This window comes from Vanellus vanellus (assembly GCF_965231255.1).
Source record: "Vanellus vanellus genome assembly, chromosome: 3".
NCBI classification, from domain to species: Eukaryota; Metazoa; Chordata; class Aves; order Charadriiformes; family Charadriidae; genus Vanellus; species Vanellus vanellus.
The window spans coordinates 106,744,456-106,757,201 of NC_138907.1; positions in this window are offsets into that span (position 1 = coordinate 106,744,456).

Here is a 12,746-nt window from a genome sequence, read left to right on the forward strand (position 1 = left end):
GACGGGACTGTATAAATGTTATGTGGGGTTTTGGCTTTGTTTTTTTATTATATTGCCTGATATATCCTATTGCAAGGCATTGTTTTTAGTGATGCTCAAAAATGTGTAATAAAAAAACAATCATACCTCTTTCTCGTTAATTGAAGAAGTTAAAAGGGGTTCAGTGACATGCCAGAGGATTGCAGGTGCAGAAGAAATGGTCTTATGGCTAAAACAGCCGTGTGCAGCTCTGGAGAACTTGAGTTAGGCCTGTATCTACTAGGAGAAATATTTAAACCAGACTTTGCAGAGTGGAATCTATTAGTGTGTTCCCTGTTTTAATGCTCCTGACTTGCTAACACATAGGCACTGAACTATAGCTGTGACCTTTCACTGAGATGCTGTGTGCCTCAGTCCCGCATCTGGAGAGTGAAGAAAATATCACTTGAATGTGAAGCACCTAGATACTCTATTGACAGATCCCACCGGAAATTAATCACTTCATCCTCAGATTGAGGTTTGAATGCCATGCAGTAAATGAGGCCTAGGAACTGCACAAAAAGGATATGCAGCAACTCATTAGGTAAGCATCATCTGCCCTATACACTGAATATGAAAAAATAAATGAGATCACGTAATTAAAGATAGTATTTTGAAACACAAGTACAAACCAGATCAAATTAGGACTGTACAAACAACTCTAGTGCCTACATTTCCTGATACTTGAGGGACTGTGCTGAGGGGTGTTATAAGGCTTCTCCCTTGGGCGGACCCCAGGACCTGGGGATTCCTCCTCCTTGTCCTCTGGATCCCAGGCTGGTGCACCCGGAGACCTGGATATCTCTCTGTCCCACGCCAGCAGAGGCGACTGCAGCTGTCATGTTTCCAGGTTCAGCCGGTAGTGATGCTTCACACATATCTCGGGGACAGACGCACACACACACACGACACTCACATGGCCGACTACACAGGCTGCACTGCCTTTAACAACACCCATGGGTAACCCTGCCAGGACTCATATAAAACATTAGCGCAGTCATCTTCTGTGGCTGATTGGAATTGAAGTTCATGAGTGAAAACACACGTGCCCTTCACTTTCTAGACTCACAAGCCTACCCCCATTCGCAGATCCTTCGAACACCAGCACAGGCTCCCAGCCTCCCTCATATCCCTGCCTGGATCCTGGACCTTCTTACCTGCTCTGCGGTTCTCCTCCTCACTAGCTAGTCCAGCCTGACACCCGCAACCACGCATGCACACACTCATCTCACAAACACTCACGCACTCATCTCACAGCTTTGTTTATTGCTTTAATTTCTCCTCTTTATTATTTCTGTTACAGTGCTTGGCCATTTCTCATAATTTTTAAAATTACGCTGAATTCTAAATAGCTGCATACAGAGGAGAGGATTTGGGTATCTTTGCCAAACACAAATATTTTCTGTTATCAATAGTCTAATCCCAGAATGTGAGTAACGTTTCTCAGGTCAGAAATGTACTTTGCTTGAACTGGGTAATGATGAGAAAAAGATTGCTTTCGGTCTCATTTTTTTTTTCTTTTTAACCACCGTGAGAGCCTTATATTCTGTGCAGAAGTCAGCTGGTCCTAACAAAGCAAGCCTGGGAATAGTTTCAGAACCTAGCTAGTTAGAGTCAGTGATATCTGATGTCTTTGTAAATGACCTGCGATACGGGCTAAATCTTACACTTATCAGACCTGCCACTATTACGCTAACAGGGATTATACAGAGTTGAGGATAAAGTAAAATCTGAGATGTTGGAGAGGATAGAAAATTGGACCAAATACAAGCAGATAAATTGTAGATTGTCATTGCAGATAAATGCAATCACGTAAGAGTGTATTTGTTTCTGAAACAAATGTGCCAAACAGTGGTGTGCTGAGCTGCAACATGTGTAAGGACACTAAAGAGCAATAAGAACACAGCAGAAAAATCTAGTTTAAAAGCAAAAGAAATGGACATTTCTCATCCTATAATAATATCAATTAGGCAATGTACTAAAAATGGCAGGGGAGAAGGATTGTTTGATTTCATGTTTAACATCCTATTTGCACTCACAGATACACCAGAGTTTTAATACCTAATCACTTTTCTGTGTTTCTTCTCTAAAAGAAATGGTGCTGAATCTCCCTACACCTTTTATGGTTTATTTGAGGAGCAGTATAACCAACAAGGCTGGGATGTGAAAACTGAGAAATTGAAATTAGTATCCACCAATGAACATAGCGTGTTTTACATTTCACTATACATGGCTCCTTCAACATAGCAATGAAACATTTATCCCTGTGGATTTTCGTGCTAAACTCATAAATGGCAAAGGAGATGGCCTTGAATTTTTGCTTTTTCCGCATCATTCAGTCTAATGAATGTGCAGTATCGTGGAATTTCTGAAGCATGGAAGAGTTTTTTTAGTGGACTTTCCATCAGAGAACTTCAGACTGAACTGTACGCACACTATTATCAGCATATTTCAAACTTCTGGGAAGACAGAACTTAAAAATTTTGTTTTTAAAACCTAAATGGACTCCAACAGTAAGAAGAACTTAAGGATCAACTGGAAAGTAGCCTGCATGTGGCTTCAAGAGTTAACTTTGTAGTTTGCATAATTAAGCATTCCACAGTAAGGAAGGAACAGCAGCACAGTGGGAGAGTAATTGGGCTCTGAGTAGGTGGTGGTCCCTTCCCTAGGCTCTGTGTACAAGGGAAACCACAGCGGCTGAAGTAGTTTGGGACATCTGTAGTGGTGAATAGCTGAGCACTACGCTTGTACGCAAGGGTTAGAGTTCAAGTCATTATCTCCATATATAGGTACATACTTTATTCTCAAAATTGCCTGTAAGACCTAAATTCTTCTCTTTTGTGGATATGTAATGTGGGAATCAGTCTCTAATATTACAGATTTTTTACTGCTTCATATGTGGTGCAATATTTTATACAGTACTTTACAATCACGTAGCATTATAAGTTCCTTAATTTGTTTTCTATGACAGCTGGCCTTTCTCTACTGCACCACTGCAGCGGGGTACTACTCAGTAGGCTGAATCTCTGAAATGACGTCTGGGGAAAAGAAAAAAAAAAAAAGTGGTGAGTGGCAGCATGAAGGCAGACAATTGTTAAGCTGTCTTTGACCGAAGAAAACATATTTCACCCAGTAATAGCTAGGAAAGCTAAGGCCTCCTTAGAGTTAAACCTGGCAAGAGGGGTCAAAGACAACAGGAAGAGCTTTTTCAAATACATGGCAGATAAAACTAACACCAGAGGCAATGTAGGCCCACTACTGAATGGGGTGGGTGCCCTGGTGACAGAAGATACAGAGAAGGCAGAACTATTGAATGCCTTCTTTGTCTCTGTCTACTCTGTCGGGGGCTGTCCTGAGGAGTCCTGTTCTGCTGAGACCCCAGGTGAAGATGAAGTCAAGACAATGGATGGGTTTGCCTTAGTTGATGAGGACTGGGTCAGAGACCAGTTAAGCAACCTGGACATCCATAAATCCATGGGTCCAGATGGGATGCACCCGCGGGTGCTGAAGGAGCTGTCTGAAGTCATTGCTGGACCACTCTCCACCATCTTTACCAAGTCTTGGGAAACGGGCGAGGTGCCTGAGGACTGGAGGAAAGCAAATGTCACTCCAGTCTTCAAAAAGGGCAAGAAGGAGGACCCGGGTAACTATAGACCGGTCAGCCTCACCTCCATCCCTGGGAAACTGATGGAGCAGCTTATCCTTGGTGCCCTCTCAAGGCATATCAAGGATAAGAGGGTTATTAGGGGCAGTCAGCATGGCTTTTCCAAGGGGAAGTCATGCTTGACCAACCTCATAGCCTTTTATGAGGAAATAACGAGGTGGATGGATGATGGCAGAGCGGTGGATGTGGTCTACCTTGACTTCAGTAAAGCATTTGACACGGTCTCCCACAGCATCCTCATGGCTAAACTGAGGAAGTGTGGACTGGATGACCGGATAATTAGGTGGACTGCGAACTGGCTGAAGGAGAGAAGCCAGAGAGTCGTAGTCAATGGGGCAGAGTCCAGTTGGAGGCCGGTAACCAGCGGAGTGCCTCAAGGGTCGGTACTGGGGCCCATATTATTCAATATATTCATTAATGATTTAGATGAGGGAATTGAGTGTACTATCAGCAAGTTTGCTGATGACACTAAGCTAGGAGGAGTGGCTGACACGCCAGAGGGCTGTGCTGCCATCCAGAGAGACTTGGACAGGCTGGAGATTTGGGCAGGGAATAACTTAATGAAATACAACAAGGGAAAGTGTAGGGTCCTACATCTGGGCAGAAACAACCCCAGGTTCCAGTATAGGATGGGGAGCTACCTGTTAGAGAGCAGTGTAGAGGAAAGGGACCTGGGGGTCCTGGTGGACAGCAGGATGACCATGAGCCAGCACTGTGCCCTTGTGGCCAAGAAGGCCAATGGCATCCTGGGCTGTATTAGAAGGGGGGTGGTTAGCAGATCGAGAGAGGTCCTCCTTCCCCTCTACTCTGCCCTGGTGAGACCGCATCTGGAATATTGTGTCCAGTTCTGGGCCCCTCAGTTCAAGAAGGACAGAGAGCTGCTGGAGAGAGTCCAGCGTAGGGCAACTAAGATGATTAAGGGAGTGGAGCATCTCCCTTATGAGGAAAGACTGAGGGAGCTGGGTCTCTTTAGTTTGGAGAAGAGAAGACTGAGGGGTGATCTTATTAGTGTTTATAAATATATAAAGGGGGAATGTCATGAGGATGGAGCCAGGCTCTTCTCAGTGGCGACCAGTGATAGGACAAGGGGTAATGGATTCAAGCTGGAACACAAGAGGTTCCACTTAAATTTGAGAAGAAACTTCTTCTCAGTGAGGGTGACAGAGCACTGGAACAGGCTGCCCAGGGAGGTTGTGGAGTCTCCTTCTCTGGAGACATTCAAAACTCGCCTGGACGCCTTCCTGTGCAACCTCGTCTAGGTGTTCCTGCTCCGACAGGGGGATTGGACTAGATGATCTTTTGAGGTCCCTTCCAATCCCTAGCATACTGTGATACTGTGTGATACTGTGATAGCTGGTATATCATAAAACCAGTCCACAGATGCAGAGTGGAAAGTGGTGTGTGTTACACTTGTACAGTATGCTACACATTAAGAATAATAACAACAAAGAGTGGTAGTGAAAAAAACAGCAAACTGTAAGATTGGAAAAAGGCATTATATTTAATATTTAGGCCAACCTCAGGTTATAGCTATGTAGATTTTGTGATTAATTGCTTCAGTCCTAGATTGCACCTAAGGAGGGCTGCATTGCACATGTTTATGCAGCTAATTTAGCTTCACTGTTAACTACTTTATCCTCTGCATTGCATCTCAGTAAATTTTGTTGAATAGGCTAATTATAGTGTCTGAGTACTTCACGATTTTTAATATATGTGCTGTTTAGATGAAAAAAATGTGTGTTTTTAAACTGCTAGATATATGCTGAACTAAGCCATGGGGGGAAAACACTACACAAGTATAAAGAAAAAGCAGAAATTTACAAATGCTGTATATGTTTCCTATCTCTAATGATCCAGGAAAAAAATGTATTCTATGATTATTTGAAAACAGTGTATATGCACCACAGTCAGTCAAAGTCAAATATATAGCTTTAATAAGGACATTCTCGAAGTTGAGTACTTAACTTTGTAGAATTAATAGTCTGTAGTCATTTTAATGAACTGTATACGTTTGTAAAGTGTATAAGCATGCTGTAGTTCTCTTTTACATTATTACTGCAATGCTACATCCTGGTTTAGGATACCTAATGCAAAAAAAAAGTGTTATCTAAGATTGAAGAGGACTACACAAAAATAGAGAAGGAATGAATCCGTGGTTCAAAACCTTCTTTTCTGTTGCATCTGCTAGAGTCTGGTTTCTTCATTTTCAAGATCTTTGCCAGTCCTCTCAGTCCCTCAGTTAGTGCACAGATGATTCCTCCATCCTCTCAGCCACTGGTACTAGCTTACATCACCCACTTGCTACATTTTCAGATTAACACATCTGTGCTTTTTCCCCACAATGCCTTCTACAGCTCTCTACAGAGCAGGCTTTCTATCGTTTTCCTTCCCTTCTTTAAAACTCTCCTTTGCTATGATGCTGCCCAAAAGCTTGGCAACGGCTAGGTCAGTAGTGTGCTAAGACAACTGCCTACTGTGCTGACTAATGTTGCCTTATTGTATCTGTGTACTCCCACATCAATCTGCCTGTTTTCTCATCTGTTTTTTCCTTTCTTAAACCAGTAGCAATTTGATGCAGGGATTGGCCAGCACCCAGCACAGTGAATCTGTATAACATCTGAGGTGCCAATGTGCTAGAGGAACGTAATTGACTTAACTACAATCACAAATATGCTAGAACATGCAAGCAAGGCTGCTGATAGTTAAAAATGGCATGATAGTTTTACATTGCACACATGATGAGTCTAGTAAAACAGGGACCTGGTTCTCTCTAGTAGGTGCTTTGGAGGCAGTGTTCACCTGCAGCTGGCTAAGGAGAGCTTGGAGGCATGCAGGGTGGGAATCATTTCTCCTAACTTCAGATGTCTACAGTGTAGATGTTTCCATCTGAGCTGCCTCTCCTTATCAGTTTATAATCGCTGAGATGAAATAGATTCTTGTACAGCCCAATATAACTGATTGCTTCTAGACATCTATTTTAGGATAAGAACAATGGTGCAAATAGGAGAACTTACGTCTTTACGTTGACTGTTATGTCAGCATAAACAGGTAGGTCGGGTGGAAACATCTGCATTGCAAGCATCTAGATCTTGTAAAAAAAATTAATTTACTGCATCCAAGAAGGGGACAGGGATATATACGTTGCATGACCAAAATATTGCCTACTCCAGGTGCTGGTCTGGCAGTGGCAAGCTCCTTCAACTTGGACAGGGCTGAGACCCCTCCTCCTTGCCGCTTTTTTATCTTCTGTTGTTCCCATTGCATGGGAGTGGTAGAAGGAGGAAGGAGAAGAAGAATAAGGAGGTGATGGATGGCTGTGCTTGGAACTCACCCAACACAAGCTGAGGAGGTGCTTCTCCTGCTCTTCCTCTTGTTCCCTTCATGTGATCATGCATAAAGTGCCCTCCACCACTTCTCAGACAGGCTCAGTAAAACATTGCTGTGTGATTGATTCCTCCTCCCAGTAACAATAATGAAGTGGAAACAAGTATAAATGCACAGAGAAGGAGTAACCATTGCTAGGAATATCAAACTGATTACCCGTTACCTGTGTTCTAGAGAGTAAATCAATAGCAAATATATTATTTTCAGAATCACAGGAGTAATCACGAAACTCTGTAGACATAATGATAGCTGTTTGCTCTCTGTCTGGCATGTTGGAGCTTAAAATGAAGGTCATGTTCAAATCTGATTGGAATTCAGGGACAGCGTCTTAGCTTATTACCATTACTATAGTGCTGGATTCTATTTACATTGGTAAACAGTTTAAAATACTTGACATGTTATTCAATTAAATCTGTGATTGCTAAGTGACAGACCAAAGTGCATCGATTTTTCCAACCACATTAAGCTAAGTACACGGCACAGTGTTTCATTAGCCTGTCTGCTTAACCCTTTCACATTAATTCAATTACCCAGTATAAAATTAATGTGTAAAATATTAAATAACTCTAAATTTCTGAATTAGAAGGTGTTGCAAGAATATATTCATCTTGATAGTTTCTGACATATATTTATTACTGGATGATTTATAATCTGCTACAGATCACATTGTTATCCAGATGGTAAAAGTCACTCAGAAAGTTTTTTGTCTGTACTCACTCAGTAAATTGATAGATTGATGGAGAGTAGGACTAAAAAGGACATGAGATTATCTTCTCTGACTCCGTCTTGGATCCCTGGTCATAAATTTTCCTTTTACTTCAGGGTGAAGACCAGTAACTTGAGTCTGGCAAAAGCACAATTTGTGGTTTTTGCTAAAGCAAGTCTTGTGCAGAGACAGGCAAACTTGATTTAAAGACATCAAGAAATGAAGACTTAGCCTCTTCTCTGGTCATTTAGTCCAGTACTCAGTCACTCTCATGGTTAGAAACATGTGCCATATTTTAAATTTGAATTTGTCTAGATTTAATTTTCAGCCATTAGTTCTTGGTATGCTTTTCTTCACTAGATTAAGTAGTCCCTCACTAGCCACTATTTTCTGTCTGACAGCGTTTTTGAATGCTGTAATCAAGCTACAATGCAAACTCCTTTTTGCTACCCTGAACATTATCTCTTTAAATTATTTGCTTTAAGGTATTTTCTACAGCCTTCAAATTGTTTTTGAGGCTGTGTTGTACATTCTCTCAATTTTTTTCCAACATTTAGAGAACAAGTGTGCTGGAACTGCACATAGAACTTTATTTAAAATCTCAACAGTGCAGACTTTCATACTCTCTACTCCATTGTTTGTGGGTCCACTTTTTGCCATAGGGTTGTATAAGGAGTCCATGTTGAATTGTTTGTCATTATAGACAAGTAGTCTTGAAATTTATTGCTTTCCAGGATCTAGTTCCTGGTTCCATACTTTTTGTTCTTAGATGTCTGACTTTTTGTTTCACCATATTAACTTCAATTTTCTTTGACTGTGGCTAGATTATAAAGGATATAAATGGATTATTTTGTGTGCCTTTACTGCTTTCATTAGTATCAACTATCTGCTAATCTTGGTGTCATCTACAAATTTTACCAGCAATGATTATATGTTTACTTACAGAACATTAATAAAAATGCTGAAGAGTGTCAAGTACCAGTACTAATCTTTATAAGATCCAAAGAGTCATTCAGTCACAATTCCCTATTTATACCTTCTTTTTGAAAACAGAAAACTGAGATAATCTAGTGGATTTCTGAGGTATTTAATGTGTACTTTATTGCCTTGTATGCTTTTTTTGTTTTGATCAGAAAGTCCTGTGGCACTAGGTAACTTCACAGGAGTCTAAATAGCACAAGGTGCAATGGTTGTCTGCTGCTGTTGACAAGTATTTCTTCAGTTTTCTACAAGAACAAACTTTAATTTCTTTAGTTAAGGATTAGAGTCCAAACTAAAGACACAGTACAAAAAACAACAGAATTGTGTTTTATAGTATGTTTAAGAAGAAACTGAATAATTGAAAAGTATTCAAAGTAAATAGCATCTCAGTTTTGTCTTATGTGTTTTCAATTTGTTTCTCTGCAGCGAATGATTTGTATTACTTAAGAATGATTGTTGTGAAAGATTCCTTATTTTTAAACATCAAAGGAAAAGTCATATTTCTTTCTTTTCCTGCAGATGTGATCCATAACTTTAGTTATAAAGGTGTCTAGTATGTGCATTATCTGTTGTGTTGCGTTGCTTCCAGCTAGTAATTGAAGAAAAATCCTTGCAATAAGTTCATAACTACTGATGAAAAGAAACAGGTTGGAGACTTAGAAGTTTGCTTAGGAAGTTCATTCACAGCTTTATAGTGGGATATGCAAATTTTCAATTTTTTACAGAAGCAGTTCTCTGAGCAGATTTCCGGGCCACAGCAGACATGTTAACTTCACTATCAGTGTTAGCTATCAAAACATTTTCTAAAGCCTAAGCTATTGTTGGAGACCACTGTAAGGGTTCATCAGAGATATTCACTGAGCTTCAGCTTAGTCTGCCAACTTCTGCTGCTCATGGAGTGCCAAGTTGCAGTTGGTATCATGAATCAAAATGCAGGCAGCGTTGATGTTTTCTGTTACTCTCTGCCCAGATCTGTCACAGTCCAGAGAGAAGCAGGAACAGATTCTCAGGAGGATCCTTGTATGAGACAGACCCACTGCTGGGATTCCCACTTCATTGCAGTGGTTCATCACCCTCATGGTTCCCTTTAGTCAAGGCTGTTTAACAGGCTGGCCCCAAAAGTACACAATGGAAAAACAAAGGAGTAATAACAGCGTAGCAGCGCAGTAACCAGCAAAGCCACAGTAGGGCCAGTTAGTACAGGGGCTAAACATGAAAGGAAAATGATTTTAAAACAGCTTGCAACTGGAAGTACCACTCCTGCACCAACTGCAGGAGCCCGCAGTTCAAAGGCAGGAGAGAAAACAAGTGTTTTGTACCAGAAATTGCAAAAGAAAAAGAGCCGAAGATAAGAGATAATCAGAGCGATACATTGATTTGTTTTCTCAATGGGAGTAAAGCTGGTGAATGCTGTTCTGCTGCTCTATTTGAGGAACGTCTAATTACCCTAGCCAGAATCTGACCTGTGGCTGTATAAACCCCTTGCATACAAACAGCGTAGAGCCTCCAGCTCCCAGGTCCTGGCTGTGTGCTAACACAGAACATGCTTTGTAGGATTCCAAAAGGTTCCTTAACTCTCCCCTACACTGAAAGCTGTAGGGGAAAAAAAAGTGTTTCTGCCAAAATCCCCTGACAGCATCCTCTCTTTCAGTCTGATTCCCTTATGCATAAGCAAAAAACATCAGTGTTCAATATCAAGCCAAAAAACATTTCAGGTGTCCTTGTCAGGGTGCCCGAGACACAAAGACTTAGCTGACTATTTTGTTTCCAGAAGTTCTATGCCCATCTACTTGCTCCATAATTTGCAAGGCCTTGCCCTGTTTCCCAGAGCGAAAAGCAGTCTCAAACTACCTTGCAAGAACCATAGGATGAGGATCCAAACATGGGCAGATCCTAGGAAGCAGATGGTGACAGTGACTTACGGAGGTGATGTGAACAGGAGGGAAGGAGAGACGGGACTATGTGACCGTAGCTTTTCCCTTGTAGGTTGTGATGGTGTTTCACAGACCCGTTCTGCTCTGTGCTCGGCAACATTCTTGAGGATAACCTGAGACTTATGCTTTCAAATGAGAGTGGTGGGAAACTTGGGAGGTAAAAGTCACAAGGACGAGATGGCATTGAGCAAGTATCTCTAAGAGGATAATTAGTCTTTTCAATAGTAACTAAGGGTCCTCTCTATCAACCTTAATGCAGCTCCAGTTGTCTAAGGCTGATCCAAATCATAGGAATTACTGGTATCCAGAAATCATAGATTCTTTGCATAGCAGACTCTTGCATAGTATTTTATTTGAAGCCAACTAAAGAAGTCTGAAAAGAATCCTATAATACTACAAAGCCCACAAAACTATCTGTTAGAAATCCAAACTAGGCCAGTCTTTGTCGCCCTTTTTTTTTTTTTAACTGCATTCCTAAATTGTTGTTATTCTTTATCCAGGATAAACAAGTCATCTGAAAAAACTACCCAGTAAAAGCATTCTACTCACAGTTGCTGTTCCTTCTCTTCTCTGGGTTCAAATCTAAGTCCATGGACCTCAGTATTATCTCAGTGCATGGAATGATGTGCTTGCATTGCCGTTGTGCTCTGCGGGGATATTCATTCCCTTTCCCAATCTGGCAGCCTGTGCTTGTGAGCAAGAGTCATTACAAGTGAGCATGCTGTTCTATGGTATGCCCTAAGGTGGCAGAAATGACTGTGGTCCAACTCTCAGCTCAAGGGTATTGTGCACCAGGATATTAACTGTAAAACTGGCAATATTGCTTTGGTGCAGAGTCCTCCTCCAGGCACCCACAAGACAGATGGGTTTATCAGTACACAGCCATTCACCTCTGCATTGCAATTGGGAAGAAATACAAACAAATTTCCAACTATCTTTACTAAGCAATTTTACAGCTGTCTATCAGAAATTAAAGCACCCTCCCTTGGTTGTGCTTTGCATTTTTTAGTGACTGGCAATCTTTTTTCCACAATGCTACGCTCAGCCTTCCACCAAGTTTTTAATGCTCACAAAAATACTAAATTATCGAAGATCAGTGCTTCAGACTGTAGGCAACCAAGCAAAGGAGGATTCTGTATAATTGGGCGCTTCCTATAGACCAGTGTAAAAACCAAATTGTTTCTGTCAGGAAAAGGCTTTTGTATAGAAGTTGATAGGAATGAATTGATAGGCACCTCATGGAAAGTCTTTGTAGAACCTATAAGCAGGGCAGCTTCCAGCCTGCAGCCCGTCAGTCTGGTTCCCCCTGAGCTGCACTGTGCGCTGCTCTTTGAAGTGGTACGAGCCAAGGATTGAAACAGTGCATTTCTCAGTAACTGAACGTCTCTCTTTGGCTCAAATGAGCAGGAATCCGTAAACACATCTCTCAAGTCGGCGTTAGTTTTCCATTAGAGTCAAAAGCTGATTAGAGCTAAATTTTAAGATGAAGCATCCGGGGCGTTTGCACCCACTGGCTTTGTAGTACCTGTGCTCCAGTTTCCAAATAGTGGAAAATAGTGGAAATAGTTCCAAAAAGTGGGACAATCTGTCACAGCAGCTTCTCATTCACAGGGAAGCCATGCACTGAAAGCAGTCCGTCCGCCTCCAAAATTGAGAAGTCGGTGTGTAATAATCAGTAAAAATTCTTGTTGACAAGTCTATGATGCAGAAAGGAGGTAAAAAACTCAAGTATTTTTTTCCTTTGTATTTTGGGGTGGTGGGGGGCAGTGAATCCTTGTGCATTTCCTGTCTTGGAGAAGGAGTATGGGAAGATAGGAGGAAGCCCTCCCTCTAACTCTGAGCGAGGAAAGAAAATCCCAACAGCTTGTATTTCAGACCTCCATTTGTCTGCAGGTCTGGGAAGACTATGAAAGCGTTGGTAAGAATACATTAGTGTGAGAGGGAGAGGAAGACATGTAGGGGAGGTAAGGAAGCAGGGAAGAAGAATAAAAGGAGACATCCAACTTGAAGAGTCCTGTTTGCTCATTCTTCATAAAGAAACTTTTCCTACTTTTTTTTT